At 38.5% G+C, this 18,853-nt stretch overlaps 1 protein-coding gene across 44 annotated transcripts in view; it reads right to left on the bottom strand.

Annotated features, from left to right (window-relative positions):
* Positions 1-18,853, bottom strand: part of LOC116039915 (receptor-type tyrosine-protein phosphatase delta) — a 362,263-nt gene that overhangs the window by 167,869 nt on the left and 175,541 nt on the right. The window lies entirely within an intron of this gene.

The following is an 18,853-nucleotide window of genomic DNA, read 5'->3' as shown; positions in this document are numbered from 1 at the left end:
GCTGATTTGCCATTGCATCCTAAGCCATCCCTGATATTTGGTGAAGGGATGTCATGACTGCTCCAGCTGTCACGGGCACAGCTGTTCACTTTCCTCTTGAGTGAGCAGAGCTGCCTTCGCCCTGCGGCTTGATGGTGTGTGTATGTATGGGCAAGAGTGTGTCCAAGCGCAAGCATGCAGGGAAACTGACAAGGTGCACGGGCAAAGCAGCTTATTCCAAGACACAGAAATATAAACAACTCTACACAAGTAAATTGGGAGCCGCAGGCAAGGAAGGTGTATCGCTACATGTTTCCCAAACGATTATATTAAATTATTCACACTGTTTTATGAACCTATGAAGTGATCGACACATGTTCACTGTTGAGGAGAGTGTTGACGAGTACTGTCCTGCACCCTTCGCTTGTTGTCCAAAGAGGCTTTCAAGAGAACCTGAGGAAAATGTGCCGCTGATGTATGCACTGCTGCATGATTGATGCTTCTCCTCTTTGGCCTGGGCAAGCTTTTACTTTATCACAACACTCTTCACACCATGACTGTGTACCTTTTGAGGTCTAGGTGTCCCAAGTGCTAAAAGGGCCATATTGATTGCATACTGAAACAGTCAGTTATGATGAATAGACACTCGCTAAATCAAATCCAGAGATTAATCGGCCAGCGGCGGTGTCATTAGGGCTATGTGATGGCTAAATTAATATGGTGATTAAATGAGAGGTTGCTACTATGTCACCGTGTCAGCTCTGACAAGCTGACCCCAGGTCAGATGGCAATGGAGTAAAAGACAGTTCTTCATCTTCCACCTATATAGTGTCTTTGAACCTTGGCATTTACATTTATCATCTGGGGTTTTCCTAACACTTGTACCATGGAATAACATGATTCACATGGTTAGAAACAGCTTGTATTGGCTCGGCAATTCTTGGTTTTGAATTTAATGGGAAAAAGGAATCCCTGCATTAGCTGAGAAGAGAACACAGCCATTGTGTGAATTCCAACACAGCAGAATGTGAAAAGACTATCAACTGTTTTCTGCATCTATATTGGTTGAGCTAATAAAAGTATTCTAGTCTGGCAGAAAAAATGCAAATGCTGACAAAATCAATGGACCCCGCTGCCAAATCCACAGACACTAGCGAGCACATTTGGCTCATTTCACAAACAGGCAATACATATACACACATATACTGTATTATTATTATGCACACTTTCACACACAGAGAAATCTGTGATACACCGTGTCCCTATGACCCTTATGCTCCATATGGTCATGAAGAGGGCAGAGAAAATAAGCACACAGCTCGGTGGGTGACTGCAGCTTGGCAGCCAGCAAAGCCCCGAGGTCCGTGGTGTCAAAGCAACATAGCGATGGTTGGTACAACCCTCTTTTTGATACCAATTCTCCTATCCTGCTTCATATACTGTAGTGTAGCGTGTAAATATGGTGGTTGGCCTTTTTTTCTTTTTTGGCCTGAAAATCAGCTCAATTTGCACCATTGTAAAAGCAGCAAAGCAAACAAAATATGTATAAATCATACGTACACAGTGTGTTGATCTCCCACAGGGCACCAATGACTGTAAAATGAGCTTGCTGAGGAAGAGCAGGTGAATGACAATGGAAATTAATGAAAAAATTGCAGATGTTTTACAAATTACCTTTAAAAAGATAAAGGTATGGCAACAAGTCCACACTTTTTTCACAGTTTGCCCAAATTACATATTTTCTCACTTACCTCTACTGAGCCATGGGGATTTAACAGATAAAAGGTTTATCTGGCCAACCCAATACAATGCTGGTAAATTCCAGTTGTTGTGTTCAGATTTGTGCAGAAAAATCTAAATTTAAAATGCATGTGACTTTCCAGTACAATTAATAATTATAATACCTTTATTTATAAAGCACTTTACAAAACACATCCTGGTCACTCTGGATAAAGCACAGACCTTGCTCTTAACAGTTTGCATTAGAATTCCTTTCTACCAAAATATATAATTTAATGTGTTTTCAATTTGGGTGAAACAACGCTTTAATTATAAATAAAAAATAAATAAAACTGTGGCTCAAAATATACAGTGGGCTTTTAGTCAATGAATGCTCTTCACATTATTAAGCATGTTTTCAGAAAGGATATACTGTACAAGCAAGGAACAAAGTCACAGTTGTTTCTTTAACTGCTACTACTACCACTCCTGATAGAAAGAAGAATTGCATGACAAATTGTATGTGTGCCATGTTAATATAGTTTCTCAGTCTTCTAGCTCACATAAGGCACACTGATGCAATAGAGCAAAGATTGCATAACAATTTGAGCTGAGAATCTAATTAAGCCTTTATCATTAAATCCAAGGTGATGTGCATGGCTTCCTCTCTGCTTGTGAATAACTAAATAGTTGACCAAATAAATACATATCCATTCAAAACCTGTCAACTCAGCTATCTATCAGACTATTGACCTATCAGACAGCTAAAATACTGTATGTATACCTCCCTTGCCTTTTCCATGGAGATGATGATGAGCTATCAGTATTGGGGCCTCAGTGGAGCTGGAAGCACTTTCTCTCAATTATCAATAGGGAAAAAATATGTGCCGATCCCCACTTTGTCAAAATTCATGCAGTCGGTAGCGAAAGCTTTTATGTCTTTATGTAATTTGTGCCGATGGCAGTGCCCCAGAAACATTTTACAGTGTCACTATTCAGTTTTGCCAGTGGAGACCATACAGTGCACCTATGACAAATTACTTTAGTAGATGGGGGCCTGCCCTGACAAAAAGATCATCACTTATAAAACAGTAGCACTGGGTGACCTCTAGATGTTTTGATGTGTGAAATAATGTTATTATAAGTGCAATATTCATAGCGTGTGAAAGGCCATTCACATGTGGCCATATCTTCCAAATGGTTTCCTAATTTGAGTGGACAGGTCCACCATTGGGTCACCCGCCAGCAGTGGGGCCTTTTGAATGCCCTTGTGTTTGTGCCTGAGGGAGCACTTACTCCACTTCTGCTGACCTCTTTGTCCTATCCCCTATGAGCATATCGCTCCCATTTAAATCATAACTGCTTTTCTGTGGTCAAAACAACTGGGCACACTTTTTCAAACCCCAATGGCTTTTTAAAGATCTTAACCATAGTTACCAGAGATATGAATTTCAGGCAGTTATCAATACGGGCATAGTGATTGTCAGAAATCAACCTAAATGCTGCCCGAGGGACCATTTCCTGTGACTTCTCCACTGGCTGCCCACCCTTGTCTTCCTATATGCTAATTTAAAAAGTGTATTAAATTATAAGGCGTGTTACAGAAAGCTGCCCATACCATTTTACCAATATTTGTGCTTTATAGCATAATCATTTCTGTTTGTAGTAATGCTCCATCAAAAATGTTGAATGAAGCCTCCACTGGAGATATTAGAACACCTTTGTCATATTTATATATATATTATATTATATAATATATATTTTGACAGTACTAAGCTGCTGTAAGGCTTCAATGTTTTTAACTGTGTGCAAAGTTGAGCTTAGTGTGTAACATAGAAGGAACAAATGGAAACAAATACAATCATTTTCAAACTTTGTGTCATATGCGATTGTAATTCAATTACTGTACCACCAAGGAGGCCTGGAATCTGTTGCAGAATGGCTCGTTCCGACTCACTGCTTTGGGTAATGGTGTTTTCTTTGCTCGGGAAATGAAATATAATATCATTAAATAGAGATATGCAGAATGAAGTGTCGACAGATCCATCTTGGGCGCCCGCTCAATCTGTTTGTGGGTGCTGAGTGGCTCCCCAATGACAGATCCAGCTTATCATTGGAACATCCCGCTCATGGAAATCTGGGGATTTGGCTCATTCGACCTTTTAGAGATTTATGGTTGTCAATATGTTGAGGTAGGAACAAAGACAGGCAATTAAGGGTTGATCCTGAAGAATGCTGAACAGTCTATAACTAAGGATTTGTTGTGAGGATGGGAGGGCTTTTCTAAGGCCACAGATTCACACATCAGGCTATGAACTTGTTAAATGTGCGCCTTTGCAAAGATAAAATCCTCCTTGAACACGGATATCAGCTGTGACTGAAACAATTGACAAGAGACAGCTAGGATTTTCAGTGTTTGCACTAACCCCAGAGATAATATTTGCCGTGGTTACCACTGCTTTTAGGGGCTGAGGAGTGGAAAAAGGAAGAGGAGAGGCAATAAAGAAAAGCTTTGATGCTGTCATGCATGATTGTGCGAAGGCATCCTCAGGCTTGTGTCGACTGTGTTGATTTAGTGAGTGCCGCAGAAACGAGAATACAGATGGCTATTTGGGGCTGGGCTCTGAGAATTAGAACCTCTCCGACATCCTTTATCTTCGGTGACACTTCAAATAGTACAGACACGAGCATCAGATTTTGTTACACAAGTGTGGCACTATGCCCATTTAATTAATTTACTTTAGGGGTGGGCTGACTGCTGTTAGGAAAAGGACTAGGGAAAAGGGGCACAGGAGCAATAAGACCCAAAAATGGCACTCACCACTCCAGCTAACAAGCATTGAAGTCTAATCATTCTACAAAATTAAGCGTATCCATATAGAGCACACTTTTCAGTCTAACAATTATATAGCTCAAATACTTTAAATAGCTATCTTGAAATATACAGTACATTTAAGGTGAAGTTTGCATATATATCTTTTGATTGATGAATTTTAATTTCAGCACACGATAATTAAACAATCCAAAGCAAGGTACTGCGATGTCACTTAAAGACAAAGCAAAGCCATGTGATAGCTTGGCAACAACTTCTAATTCTGGTGGCACACACAAGGTCTCCAGGTGTTGGGGTCTTGCTGCCTCTATTGCAACAGCAGGGCATTCCAAATACCTAACAGGACTCTGCACCTGAGCTCAGGACTGGAGAGCCAAACAATATGGGGGTGTTTGATTCTGAAACATAGTCTATGGATCATGCAAGCAGGCACTTAGGCAAAGGGGACAGATGTTTCCCTATATCAGAACCAGGAAAGAAATAAATAACTGCAAAGTGCAACAAATGAGTTGCGTCCACTCCATGTGGTGGACATCTGTGCTACAGACTGCCTCTAGATGTGGCTGAGGTCCCTTTGTTTTAGTATCAAGGAATGATTTTGTTCTTAAATATGGAATATCGTCTGCTTCTGAAATAAGAATATTAGCTGGTGAGATGATTTTTGTCACTTATGTGTTAAATTAAGTTATAGTGACAACAAAGACCTACATGAATAGATAAATATTCTTTTAGCCTCCAGAATTTAATTTAATATATGAAGCACTGAAATCTTTCAAGGCCATGAGTCGAAATAATATAATTTAAGACTTTTCAGTATTTCAAAGACCTGCAGTCACTGTGCTGTAACCAGAAATACATGACCTTAACTGAGTTTTAATTTCCAGTGACGGACAAATTCAACTTGGAGGATTTCATCTGAATGTAAATAGTCTGATGAAAGGGGACCTCTATGTTCTGCCTTCTCTCCATCTAGTTTTTTCTTTTCTTAATGTGACACACTAGCAGCAGCCTATTGTACATTACACTTGCAAGTCATGCACATTTGGCTAAACACTGCTCTGAGGCATAATGTAATCAGGGAAGCCATATTCTTGTCGTGAGTACCCAATATTTGGGGAAAATGGGATTCGGCGCATTCTCATCAAACCCCTGGAATGAAATATGATTTTTTTTTTTATAGCTGCGGTATTTGCTAGAATAATATGCTCGCCAGGTGAATAATCACACTGGCTGGAAGTGACAAACCAGTGTGCTGTGCCATAAATAAGATGGGAAACGGGCATAGGGAAATGATTATTATCCCTTTAGGAGGGTGTTCTGTTGTTACTATTCTAAAATATAAGGCTAGTGCTTATACATATAAATTCAAACTAAGGCTGTTTGGCACAATCCAGTGCCCCAACACTCAGGGGGCTCAAAGGGCTTTAGATGAATCACAACTGTGATGACATGCATCCCCAAACAGTTAAGCCACTGTTTGATGAATGTGATCCACTAAATACAGTGAATGTGGAATATAGTTGGCAGAGGTTGGCTGACAGAGGATTCTGCTGGAGTAAGCCACAAAATGCCCTGTAAATGCAACGGTTTTCTTTCCACTAAAAGTTAGAAAACATGTGTCACTGCTTCTACTGCCATGTTTATCAATGGTATTCAGACATGCATGCTAATAACTAAGACTAAGGCTGTGTTTCAAATCGCATACTTTTTCGTTTTACTTTTAGTATGTACTGCAACTGCCTTTACAGAGTATGTACTATTGCATGCAGTATGCATACAATTGGAACATACTACTTCTTCATAACATTGTGCCTTAAACTTTGACCCTCTTGCTCATACAGTATATGCTGCGCAGAGAATTGTGGGTCAGAATAGCCTAAAAAGCATGCTGACTTGCATACTGCAAAATCTGACTGGATGCAATAGCATGCAATATTTTTTGGCATACTGCATTGGACAGACTATGTATTAGGACATACTAAATATTTTTCCTGCATTGTTAATAGTATGGTAGTATGGGTATTTGAACGCAGGGCAAGAGTCTACAGTCATGATAATGGCTCCGTTGAGCTGTACCTGGGCATCACAGTGCTTAGAGATAAATGCATATGGCAGCATGCTAACATGCTCACAATTACAGGGCTGACATACTAATGTTTAGTACAGTAGGTGTATTTCCATCCAATGGTTGCCAAGATAGTTCAGTCGCCCAACCAAACGACTGACAGACTGCATGGCCCACAACTTAAAAACTTATTTACAGATTCATAAATTTGTTTATGCTCAATTTCTAATAATCTAAGGTTAAGATTGCACATACATAGCCCTTTTAAACATTGTACTCTAATGGTAAAAATGCATAAATGATTAAAAATATATGATGAACATACACACATGAACTAGAGACTAATAGCTTTGTTTAGGTTTGCTCGGAACAGTGTGAATAATATTCATCATTAAGGTTGATATGCTTGATTATTGTTCCGCTCATATAAAGGATCACTCTCCAGTAATTGGAAATTCAAAATCCCATCCTACCAGGGGCGATGTCAAAACATTTACACCTTGGCTTGCAAATCCGATAAAACTAGATTTATAAAGATAGTAATCTCATCTCTGACTGTTATTCACAGATTTCTTCTGACAGTAACGGTTGAAGAGGCCACGACCTTCACTTTGTAATGAAAAGATTCCAGTTAGCCTGAATTAGTGAACCACATCCAAAGGTTCAATAATGGACTCCTTATATCCTGTGACTTTGTCAAAACAACAGATTAATAGGAAACCTATATTGGTTCAAGTCTTTGAAATGCCACAAAGGGGCAACTTGAAAGAGGATGGATTATGTCCTCATTGAAACTTGCGATTCCTCACCACTAACCTGAGTCTTAAACTGGTGGATGATTTCTGATATCTCTTTTCAAAATAAAAAAGAGCAGCTCTGGCACACCAAAGAGGTCAAAGAAATCAGGTGAAGCCAAAAGAGCTGTAATGCTTTTGGTGGGGTCCATTTCTTAAACTAGATAAAGTGCATCATCGAAGTAAAAAGAGAAAAGAATTGTTTTTCATTTTCTGGCGGTTCCATTCAGCTATGTCGGCCTTATCTTCCATCCACAGCCAACTGTATGGTCCAACATTGCCTTGATACGACAAGTGTAAGATAAACTTGACAGATCAACTTTTTCGATAGTCTCCGAGCCCATACACAACTGGGGCCTCTAATCTGATAATCCACCAATGAAAGATTAGGCGCAGGGAGTATTATTGTGTTGTCACTCTTGCTTACAGGGTCACATGGGCTTTAGCTGCCAGGGTTAGACATCCCTCTGCAAATCCTGGGAAGGTGTCACATCTCAGCAGGTGAGGTGCGGCGATAAGACAGACTGGGGGATATTAAATGGACAAACTGCAATTATCACAGGCATTAATAAAAAAGCAAAAATCTACAGGAGGGAGTCGTGATTAGAGACACTAATGTAGCTGAAAGGTCACAGTTTTGATTCCAGAAATAGTGCCTATGTGTCCATCAACAGCTATACTGTGATGTATCATCAAGCAAGACTAAACTCCTATCTGCGTGTTCTCTTTCTGTATCGGCTAAGTATTCATTTGGTTTTTGTAAAACATACTTGTAACTACATTTGCAGTGTTTTGAAACCTAAATTATAGAGCATGTCCAGTATCAAAAACTTTGATTTCTGCTATGAACGACATTAACTCAGCCCACATTGTCCTCTTCTGCTCTTTTCAATTTGCAATCCCGCTCCTCCTCTGTAAACCTGATATTAACCATCCAGGCAGCTCCTGCATATGCTCACTGCTATCTCGCAAGGAGAGCCGGAGAGTTGGAGTAATTCAAACATTCTTCAAACTGCAATTTATTTTCCCCGAGTTGTAATTATGGTCTATTAAAATGCAAATGATGTCAATGGCAGAGCAGCACTAATCACTCAATGTCTGTTTATGGGCAGTAGAGCCACATAAGAGAGAGACTCACACAGTGGAGACTGAGATGAACAGAGGTCCTCTATCTGTGTAGGATCCAGTAAATTAGACCCCTTTCTCGATAGTGTGCATTTTCTCAGGGATGTAAAGATAGTTTTGCCACATAATAATATTGAAGATATATAAAGTTTATGATTTCAGACCAGCGCCTGCTTGATCAACAGCAATCTGTAAAAGTGTAATATGACCAACGTGCACCTTCTGTGGACTGCATACTACTACATCTATACTAACTGTTAGAATATCATGTGTACTCCTATATACTTTGAAATAACATTTACGTTAAAAAAAGGTAAAATATATTGTACCTGGGATTTCACGAGAAAGAAAAGTAATGCGACAAGGCTGAAGTTTATTCTTATAAAGTTTATCTCCCTCTCCAGACAAAGTGCACGCTTCTTTTGACGATGATCAAATCATTAGTTTACCCCAAATAAATATCTTTTTGGTCCGCTTGCTTCCTTTCATATTAAGTAACCAATTCCATAATAGAGCTTCACTTATGTTTCAGTGAACCTCACATGGTTCTTATGCCATAAACCCAACTGTAGCCAACTTTTGTGCTTGAGAAAAGCTGGTGATATTGATTGTTTGCACACTAATTTACTGCAACATATTACCACATACATTTATTTAAATTGATGTGCTCTGTCTGTAATTGGATAATCTAAACAACATTAAGCAGTTAACAACACAGCTAATCAGCTATGCAAAGTACACAGAAATATTGCTTACCGATTAAACCTATATGCAGTTGCTGCCTCGGAGTACTGGCATATACATATACAGAGTTTCAGGTCAGATATAAACAACACAAGAAGTTTTTTTTCAGATTTTTTGTTAATAAAGCTTTAAAAATTCACTGCATAAACAGGTTTGGACTGATAGATATCCCCCCCCCACACACACACACCTTAAAACTCATTTCTGAGACATTTGATCTTTTTTTTTTTAAACCGTCATCCATTCTCAAACTCTTTATGAGAATGCACGGTATGAAGTCCTAGGTGATGTACAGACAAGGTACTCAGTTAAACATACAGTATAAGGTTGATAATTATCCATATTTCAGTATTTTATTCATTAGTGCATAGCCACGGGTAGAATATGTTCATGCATGTCAAACCCGTGGTTAACCTACGCATGATTTCCTGTTATGGGTCATCATGTGAGTAAAAGCTACACAAGAGCTGCACTAATGGAATAATCAATGTGATGAGCATGAATTACATCTGTGTTGTAAGCAACCTATTTCATGTTCTTCTCTCTGCCGTGTGTAATTTGGGCACACTGCTATTTTGTCCTGTTAGTCCATGTAGACACGTATATGTTCTGTGCTCCCATCACTTTTGCTATGCATTGCATCAAGCCTAGTGGGGATTAAAGCTTATCTACTGTTATTCATATGCCGTTACAACAACCTCATGTCCCCCTTATCACAGAGGTAGCTGCTGACAAGACATAGTGTTACTAATAATCAAAAACCTGTGAACTGGATGCAGCCCAACAATGCAGAACTTTTACTGAAATTATAGAAAAACCCTAGGCTACATGGCAAATTAAAATAAGTAACATTGGGTTATATTCGGTAAATATGAGTTCAGAAAAAAGGCATTCATTTGACACCTGAGATATAGCGGGGGCACGTATTGACACAGTTACATGCAGACTAATAGGGGATGCTGAACCCTCTGCAGGAATAAGCATGGTAAGATAACGCTGCATGCATAGGAGGCAAACAAACTGTACCCCTGTACACTTAATACATTGAGAACAGGCTGGCCGCAATAGTGGAGTGCTTTTGTAATCACTGGTGAGAGGATTTGTGAGAATATAAATAGCACTTTCATTAGATCAATACTGTCATCCCTCCTCTGTCGGCTCACATTAAGACCACAAGCTGGGTAATAATGGAGGACTGGTTGGACATACTGTAGCATTCTGTTTGATCACAAGGGAGGGTGTCCCCTAGGGCACAGTCTCCGGCTGATAAATTCATCTTTTTGACTGTCCCCCTGGGAGCTTGCAAATGAGTGAGGGGCATTGACTTTTCATTAAGGAGATCGTTGCATTGGAAATTGAATTCATGTTGGGCTTAAGAACATAACAAAGCTGTTTGCGAGTCAGCCGAAGGCCACAGAAGAGTGCCGATGCACCGAAAGCTGATGGAATGTTTTGGTTGACTAATAACGCTCCCCCCATTCCCTCGAGTGAAATACATACAGGTGTCAAGGAATAACGTGCAAAGTTGAGGATTTTACTATTGTTATTGGATAGAGTGTGCTATAGTTCTTCTTTACAGAAGGATGCTTGATTGGGATAGCCTAATTTGAAATTATGATAGCAGATGTGGGCACAATGCTGCACATACAAGTGCACAGTTAAATAGAAGATGTATTAAAAATTGTTGTCACACCCACATAGTATTTGCTGTATAATAGCAGTGTATTGCATAGAAGCAGTAAGACACACAGTAGTATTCTGAAAAAAATATTTTTTTTTATCATTTCATCAATGAATATCCTCATAACTGTGGCTATTTCTTTGTTTTGTCATCACTCAACTGTTAAAACAAAATGGGCTTATTTACTCTATAAAATGCATCAATTTAATAGGCTCATTACACATATATAGTATATTATTCTAGTCTTACAGTTTCATTGCAGGGGATTCATTGTTATTTATAGACGCCATTTTACCCAAGTTCCTGATGGTTCAGCAAAATATCAAGGGTCACTCCCCGGCACTGTACCTCCCACCTATGCAAAGCTTTCACACTTGCTGTAAATTTCATCAAGGTGAACTAAAGTGTTTACCCCATTAATTTATTTAAGCTAAAGCCAGAGCGCTGACCCATAAAATGAGCTAAGATAATACTGACCTTAACATGGTTGTCTGCACATGGAGGTAATTGCTAAGGCTCCAGATCAATCAATATTGACTTGTCAGTTTTTTTTCCCCATTTCCCCGCCCACTATGGCTTGAGCTGAATGTGTAAAATTGGCTTTCGATGGATGGAGAACATATCCCTGATAGTTTAACCTTTATCTAGCTAACATGTTCACTTATCTGTACAATTATAGATTTTGCCAGTCAAGCTGTTTCACAGAAAATCTGTTGAGTGTTAAAAGACTGGAGAGTACAGCTAGGCTACAGTAATTGTGGACTATGTTTAAGTTTAACTCTCTAGAATAATTAAAACACATCTAATAAGACTCTTACTATAGAAAGTGTGAAGTTGTCCATGCATAAGCATTACAGTCATATGCAGGCTTGTATCTTTTGGCACATATTACACCAGAAATAGCTGAGGTTGAGCAATAATATTTCAACAATAAATTACTGAGAAAACAAGTAAGCAGGTGCACTCACATAAACACACACCTTTACATCACAATCACTGTGTACTCCAGGGCATTTTATTTCTTTCTTTTTTTTTAGATTTTTCAAGGTAGGGGCACAGACTTAGCAGGCATTTCCATCTTGACTTGATAAATATCACAATCTTCTTTTCCCTGCCACACTGAAGTAATTTATTTTCTATCTCTCCAAGCTATATTTTCCAGTTAATATTTCATCTTTTTTTCATACAACCTGACAAAGGATGCCACAAGGGATGATAAGAAGTCTGAAACCTTTGCACTCTTGCTCTAGATACAGGATTTACCTTGAGAATTTTCTGAAGAAATAAGACTTCTAAAATAAGGGAGACACTTAAAACAACATCATTTTGACTCACGTCTTCTAATAGTTAATTCTGAAAACAGTAATGAGTCATGTTTAGTTTTGATGTGCATTTAATCTAAGTTCATAGATGACTTCAACGAACCACAGGGTTACAACCTGCATTGAGTGTCTGATGAAAACAACAAAACAACACATGCTTCGAACTTGTTCCCCTCAGGCAAAGCTCACAAAGACTGGCTGACTAGAGTCACTATTTATAGAGTTTTCAAAACAGCAAATCCTGATTGTGTCACTCAGACCTATTTTCATACCCAGCAGCTAAACATTCATCATTCATATGCTACACATGTGCTATGTTTTGAGTCAGGATTATGAGGAGCAAATTCAAAGTATAAACGTTATTACAAGAAAATCGTGATCTCAGTGATTTACAAAGCGGGCTTGTATTCTTTGCAGCAGTACCAAATTACATGTTCCTTGAGTGACGGGTAGCAGTGTCCTTCTGGCTATTCAACTCGCCCTTAATTTGAATTTGATAAGATTTCTTTTTGAGACATTGTTAGGCTAATGTAAATTTGGAGGGAGGACGCAAGCCTACCGCTGGCTTAACTTTGATGAGGTGTTAATATCTAATATCAAAAGCAGATAAAACCCTTATTAGCCCCAGTGGTCTTTCTAGAGTGGGAGCTTATTACACAGAGGAGATGAGACGAAAGCAGATGAAGTAATAAGACTGCCAGGGGCTTTGTTACATGTCCTTAAGCTTTCTGACGGGGTCAACTTAATTTTGTGACTTAAATGCTGAGGTTTTACAAATGCAAACAAGCTGACATTGTTTGAGAGATCTAATTCAGACTCTCATATTTCATAGACTGCAACATCTGGGGGATTACAGTGTCTCGAGCCAGAGGCAGTTTGATAATCGGTTGTCATTTTAGGAGTTGTGTGCCCTTCCCAGCTTTGGCGGTTTCTAAAGGTCTTTGGTTCAATCAAATGTTTGTGAGATTAGTTGGCTGCACTCCTTTTAAGAACTATTTCCATGTGGGTTGTGTTTTAATGTTTGCCTTTAGGCTTTCATGGTAAAACACTCTGAAAATATGCTGAAAGACTGATAATTTTGGACTCTGAAAGTTATTATGAGAAAAATTTAGCCATGCTTTAATGGCATTTAATGGCCAACAAAAAAAAATACACATTGTAAAGTCAAACCAGTTGTGAAAAGCAATAGTTTGTAACAAACACATAAAGAAGTTCATTGGGGCTGGATACAGATCATCTGAAGAGGGCCATGGATGTGTGTACCAAATTTCATGGCAATCCATCCAACAGCTGTTGATACATTTCACTAAAAACTACAAATGTGAACCTGATGTTGGTACGAGAGGAAAGGTCAAGGAATAACCATTAGGATTCATGGTCTTGGTAACATGAAACACAAATTTTGTAACAATCTATCCAGTAGATGTTGAAATATTTCAGTCCAGACCAAAGTGGTCGACCAACAGACTCTGCCATCCATAGAGCCATGCCACTAACATGGCTACTGAATGGTTTTCCAAATTGAATACAGTGAGGACTTTGTTTTGGATGTAAATTAGTTTTGACCATGAATTGGTCTCTTAGAAAAGAAGATGTTGTTAGTACTCCAACCTCTTTAAATATAAATGCAGCTTTACACACACTGCTGACTTGAAAGGCATTGTAAACTACCTTCCTAGACCTCTCCAGAAAGCACAAAGTAAGCACATGTTCGTACACCACCAATCAATGCTTTGGACCAAGAGGAATGAGCTTTTGACTAACTGGCTGAGGGACGGCATCAATACAACGCGTTCACCCAAAACAAGTCGGAAAACACCTTGGGTGCCAGCACTGTGTCCTATTGATTTCTGTTCAGCTCAAAGCGGATTCTGCAGTATTTAGACATTTAATTTCCTTTCAAGCTAAATCATTACACAGCCGGGCATTTAATTAAGCAATCACAGCGGTGCAATCTGAATGATCCAGTGTCTAGATCTGGGCCAAGTTGGCATCATTGTGCCTTTACAACTCCTAATGAAGCGTCTTCTAAAATGTAAGATTTATGGGAAAATGAAATTCTTAAAAATGAACAACAGCTCAAAAACAAAAAAGTCAACATTTCTGAATCACACTCAATAAATCCACATAGTATTTAAGTGTGTTAAAGGGTTTTTTGGGATGGAAGGAGCCAGGTATTCACAGCTGACCTATTTCCTCTTCAAAAGAAACATTATTCGAGGGGCATGGGCACAGATGTGTCTGAGGATGTACTAGGGAGGTGTTCTCACTTCCCCACACCTCTGTGAACAGGGCAACAGTTTATTAGGTCTGGATGTGGCCTCTGTGTGCTTGGTTTGCCTTTCCCCAAATGTGCTCAGCTGTGGTGGACATTGAAATTCATAAAGTGTTCATAGTTGGACAGTCAGCATTGCTTTGTGTGAATTGCATAATGAATAACTGCAAATCCAATACTTTCATACATTTTAAAGTGCCCATATTATGAAAAAATCACTTTTTCTGGGATTTGGGGTGTTATGTTGTGTCTCTGGTGCTTCCACACACATACAAACTTTGAAAAAAATCCACCCATGCTGTTTAGAGTGAGATACAGTTTCTGAATGTGTCCTGCCTTCAGTCTCTGGGTGAGCTGTTCAAAATCGGCACGGCTTGTGACGTCACAAGCCAAAACGAGCAGGCTAACCGCAACCATTAGCTCGTAGCGTTAGCATGCTAACACTATGGCTAACGCTAGCATGCTAACGCTAGCATGCTACCTCGTTCTCAATAGCAAAGCACTGCTACAACACACACAAGTTCACCATAATCTACAAAAGAACTACTTACATGTGCGCCCTCATTTTGAAGTCTCCCAGCTAATCCTGCCTTGTAACTGACCGAAGTTGTAGAAACAGCCTTTCTTTTACTGTCTATGGAGCTAGCTAGCTGACATGATCTACATCTGAGCTACTGGGCATGTGCAGTGCAATCAAAGATAGTACAGAAGAAGAAGAAGAAAAGAGGTCTCACTCTGTAGCTAAAACAGAGACCAGGTGAAAAGAGGATCTGCAGCAGTGAGATAGAGCACTGCAGTACAACACAAATATGGTGTTTTTTGAAAATTAAACCATGTAAACCTATTCTGGTACAACCTTAAAATACAATTATGAACCTGAAAATGAGCATAATATGGCTGCTTTAATGTTTGCAATTCATTCCAAGTCTTTTCTTAAAGTTGTTGATTGCCTTGCCAGGGTGTATCAGCACTGTTTATCAAAAAATAATTACCCAGAAAAATAGGGAGACAATATTTTGCTCTTTGTGATTCAGTCATTAAACAATGCTATCAAAAAATTGCGAAAATCGAAAACATAGAAAAGATAGATAGAAAATAGACAATAAAATTCATGTCCCATTGAAGCAACGTGGACAAACAATGTGAATGACTTTATGGTCTCAAATTACAAATTGCTTACAAATGTAAACTGAGAATTAATTTCATGGCAGGTTTGCGAAAACCTTATGTAATACAAATGTGTGATGTTCTGTGTGATTCTGTATCGCTCTTCTTCTCTCTGTAGTGGGCAGCTGTGCAGGTGGCACCAGCACCTGCAACTGCAGCTGTGTAGTTTGTATCACAGTATGTTGGTCTCTTGAAGCCATTTGTTCCTAGTTATGATAGTGTGCTCTCTACAACTGCTCCAAACATAAATTGTTTGTTCACAGTTTTATAAAAAAACGTAATCTGTGATTTGATGTCATAATGTCTATGGGGACTTTAAAGGAATAGTTCATCATTTTGGGAACTATGCTTGTTTGCTTTCGTGCTGAGAGTTTGATATTTAAAGATTGATACCGCTCTCATGTCATGGTAAATATTTAATATGAGTCAGCAGCTGGTTAGCTTGGCTTAGCATAACAAGGGACACAGCTAGCCTAGCTCTGTTTGAAGGTAACAAAATGTATCAGTACCTCTTAAACCAACTGACTCAATAGTCTTTTTTTTTTATGCTGTTTCGTATGACTGAAGTTATTCTATGGCTCAGAAGAGCAAAACCCTGTGTCACAGTGATTGTGGAATTATTTTTTCAAGTCTTGCTTGAGAATGACACCTGGTGCTTTTGCATTTTTTAAAACTACATTTTCCCCAAACTTGAACTTTGACATTCAAAACTCTGACTACAGATGTTAATCAAAGTCAAAACTTAATCCAAGCCTGATAAGATGCTCAATTTAACAGGCTCATTTTAGCGGGGGGCTCGATCAGGTGAAATGAAGAGGAACTGATTGCTTGTGGTGATTGTGCTGATTACATTTTAAATTTAAAACTTTCCTCTTAGTACATGGTCATGAACAGTATTGCAGACAATGACATAGCAGGTTTAGTAAATGCCAAGGTGCCTTCAGTCTTAAAGACTGGGAGGGAAAAACCACACTTTCATTTTTACTTTAGTTGTTGAAGTTACAGAACTGTGGCTGTGTGGATGTACCAAATGTAAAGACAAACCCAGGATAATTTGTTGTGTGGTGTTAGCACTGTGTATAGTCTACAAATATTTATGTGTAGATATACTGTATTTTCTAACTTGAACAACTCCTTAGACGTCATTGGTAAAATATATAAAATAACTAATAATTGAATTATCTTTACCCGATCCAAAAGCTGAAAATGCAATTTTCATACTATCCTTTGAATGTATTGCTGCAGCAGCACCCATTATCAACATGTTTGCAAAGTTTAATACAACTATCATGTTCTGTAGGATGGACAGTTCAACATTCCTACATTCTCTTAGTCTGACTGTGAGCAGAATTCATAATGATAATGATGATCATAATGTGAATTTTACACATACACAGTTATGGCAGGTCTAGTAGGCATTTAGTCCATTCACTGTTTGTAAGCATGAATAACCTTGTGCAAATGCAAGATTACAAGAGGTCTGGGACTAATTGGTGTTACCCAACGTAAAACCCCTTTCAGTGACAAAAATGGGAGACTCACAAATCACTTTAAAAAAAGTTTTTCTGAACTTTTGCATCCCAGTGGGTTTAATATCATGGCAGAGATATAAATTTCAATCCAGAAAATCACACTTTTTTTAAACATCATTTTGCATCTTTTCCAATGTGTCTCTGGAGATTTGTGTGTTGGTGTGACACCACAGAATAAGGAGCTAATGGAAAACTTGACATATTTTTGACTGTGTGCTGCAGTTCTTAGTTAAGTTAACTGTGAGCAGGAGTATTTTAATGTCATTCTCCTATCACCTCCTAAGTGTATTCGTTTAATGTATCTCCCATGATCATCTGCTCAACATCATTTTAGCCATATTGTCGAGGTAAATCAATAAACAGCACGGTTTTATGAAAGAAAAACCAACAAGTCAATAGAGACTGCTAGTTGACATTTGTTGGCAAATGTACACTTTTAAATGTAATATCTCTTGGGTGAAACTGAGAGAACTATACCAACACTTGGGTTTGTAACTGAATTTGTCACTTTAACCGGTTTGCAACACACTGCACTGATGGACACTACCCTATAAATTGTACTTTATATAACTAAATAATCTTGTATTACTGTAATAGTTTTATATTTGACACTTTTTTACCCAACCTTTTAGTACTGCACTTTTGCTTGGAAACAACTACAATGCATCACCACCAGCAATTACCAAAAGCCTTTCAGTAAGGTTTAGTTATAAAAAGAAACAAACACTGTAAACCTTTGAAATGTAGCATAATTCTAATGGCTATGAACATCACTCTTACACAAGTGACATCTCTCAGGTCAATCTTATAGTAAATAGTATTATTTCAGTAGTATGACAATCTTGTGTCATGTGTTGTTGTACATGACCTTTTAAGGAGAATATGTAAAGTGACATTTATATTGTTATAATGCTGCAGTTTGTGATGTTGGGAAATTAGATGGGAAACTTTGCAAATATACTGTATGCAGTACAGCAGTAAACCAGTCATTAGTTTTAACAAGGATTATATTACAAAACATTTAATTTGTTGTATAGGCAACAGTGCATACTTCTCAAGTTGTTTGCTAGTGGAACACGGTACGTTCCTCAGTAAAGATGTCAAGGGCTGTTGATTTGTTGCAGTTATGACTTTTTGTCTTAGATTCACTGTAATGCATTTGACAGATGTAAGGGTGTCACATTCACTAAATGTGACAAACAGAGGGCACTTCCTACAGCACATATAAATCAATTCACATAAAAATGTGGCATGATTGGTGAATATTTAGAACCAAGCCAGGAACTGCAGCCCTGCATCTGGGACCTTATTGTACTGTAGTTTAACTGTATTGTGCAACTGTATTGATATATTGTTATCCGTAGTTCTCCAGTATAATGGCCAATCCGTGATTTTGCATATTTGGTTGCATGTGATAAGCAAAAGTTAATTTCCCCAATATTTAAAAACAGTTGCTGTATATCATATAACAATGGGGGGAAAAAACAGAGCAGTGATGTCATCAGGATTTCTAAATATCCATCTCACATCACCCATCTTAACTTACTTGTCCTCATCACCTCCAATATTCACATTTGAGTTATAATAGCCATTATAAAACCATACAGCTCTAAAGAT

Source organism: Sander lucioperca, chromosome 17, assembly GCF_008315115.2.
Source record: "Sander lucioperca isolate FBNREF2018 chromosome 17, SLUC_FBN_1.2, whole genome shotgun sequence".
In the NCBI taxonomy this organism is placed as follows: Eukaryota; Metazoa; Chordata; class Actinopteri; order Perciformes; family Percidae; genus Sander; species Sander lucioperca.
The sequence above is the reverse complement of the archived record's forward strand: the minus strand, read 5'-3'. Positions and strand labels throughout refer to the sequence as shown.